The sequence below is a fragment of the Hemibagrus wyckioides genome, unplaced genomic scaffold, assembly GCF_019097595.1.
Source record: "Hemibagrus wyckioides isolate EC202008001 unplaced genomic scaffold, SWU_Hwy_1.0 Contig10, whole genome shotgun sequence".
Lineage (NCBI taxonomy): Eukaryota > Metazoa > Chordata > Actinopteri > Siluriformes > Bagridae > Hemibagrus > Hemibagrus wyckioides.
The window spans coordinates 163303-164851 of NW_026690770.1; the positions used below are offsets into that span (position 1 = coordinate 163303).

Here is a 1549-nt window from a genome sequence, read left to right on the forward strand (position 1 = left end):
GCAGAGCGCTCTTCCGCCACATGGCTACAGGGGTGGCGGTTGACCATGGGGCCATAAACCTGGGACCAATGGAGGTCAGTGACCAGTCACAGCCAAGGCCGAGCTCCCTCCTTCCTTGGGAATGGTTAGATGTCTCCTGTAGAGCTGGTGAAGTGGAAGGCGTGTTAGTCGCACGGCAGACCATTTGTAGTGCCCGTGCCAGGCTTCCTCCTTGTCTGGCCGAATGACTCGGTCATCTTCTTACCACGCATGCGTAACCCCACCGGCGCCCTCGGGTAGCGTGGGATTTGAGTGGTGTAAGGCTCCCATGCCTTCTGTCTATGCCAAGGAAAAAGCTCTACCGCTTTCGAAAGAAGTTTGCCTCACCGGTCTGGACATGGTGTGCAGTCGTGCCGACAAAAACCTGATCACTCACACGTACAGGAGAGCCCTGGCAGAGGTGCCGAAATAGTTCAGTTGGGAGAGCATTAGACTGAAGATCTAGAGGTCCCTGGTTCGATCCCGGGTTTCGGCAGCTGTAGGCAGGGGAGTCTACCAGCACAGTTCTGCCGCTGATGCCTCAGAGTTGGAAACAACAGAACATGGAAATAGTGCAGGCTAAAGATCTGAAAGCCCTGGTCCGAGTCGAGAGCAAAAAAACTCGGATGCTACAGAACTCTTGGGTTCTCGTTGAACGCTTAGCCTGCACCCTTCAGTTTACGTGACTGCATGCCTTAATGCCTTAATACCTCTGTACGAATCATTGGCAAGGCAGCTACCTAGCCCGCATGCCATTAGAAAACCCCTGCTTTTGACAAGGCTCCATGGAAGTCCTGCCGCCTGACGAGGTGGCCGCACCCTGAGGTGAATGGACGGCAAAGCATGTCCTAACGAGTCCTAACACACTTCAAACGATTCCTAACGGAAATCCGAACAGATATCCTAACAAGTCCTAACAAATCCGAACAGCGAGTCCTAACGGGGCAAAACGCTCATTGGCTGAATCAGTGGGTTGGGGCGGGGATAACCTCTCATTGGCCGAAGCAGGAGGTTGGGGCGGGGATGATCTGTCATTGGCCGAAGCGATATCACGTAACTTGCGTGAAGGAGGTGACTTTAGTTCGCGATCCTGACATATATATTTACCGCTGTGACAGACATATTTACACATATTTAGTCTCCTTTCGGACCTTTCGGCAACCTATCGGCACCGTGCAGGTGAGTACAGTCTTTGATTTGGCTAACTTTATTGTTCAGTCGTTGGTTAGACTATTTTATTATCTGTTTCGTCGCGACGAACATTTATATCGATTTATATTGATCCGCTTTTGCTGGGCATGATTTTACTTATACTATATACTGTATAGTCAAAAAAAAATCAGTTATTAGGCTGATGGTATCCTAAGTCTGTGGATCCCATCCTAAGTCTGTGGATACCAGTGTTAATGTATTCATTAATAGAGTCTTCGGAGCACTTTTTTTTACGTTGCCAGGCATGTAAATGTATAACTTTTTTTTCTATTATAACCGCGTGTTCGTGCCAAATTTTTGCGTTTAGAATAAAGGCCAG

The 1549-nt window shown here is 49.0% G+C and overlaps 1 non-coding gene across 1 annotated transcript; it reads left to right on the forward strand.

Annotated features, from left to right (window-relative positions):
- Positions 1 to 441: 441 nt before the first annotated feature.
- trnaf-gaa (transfer RNA phenylalanine (anticodon GAA)) lies at positions 442 to 514 on the forward strand. The gene has a single exon. It is a non-coding gene; the product is annotated as a tRNA-Phe (tRNA).
- Positions 515 to 1549: the final 1035 nt, after the last annotated feature.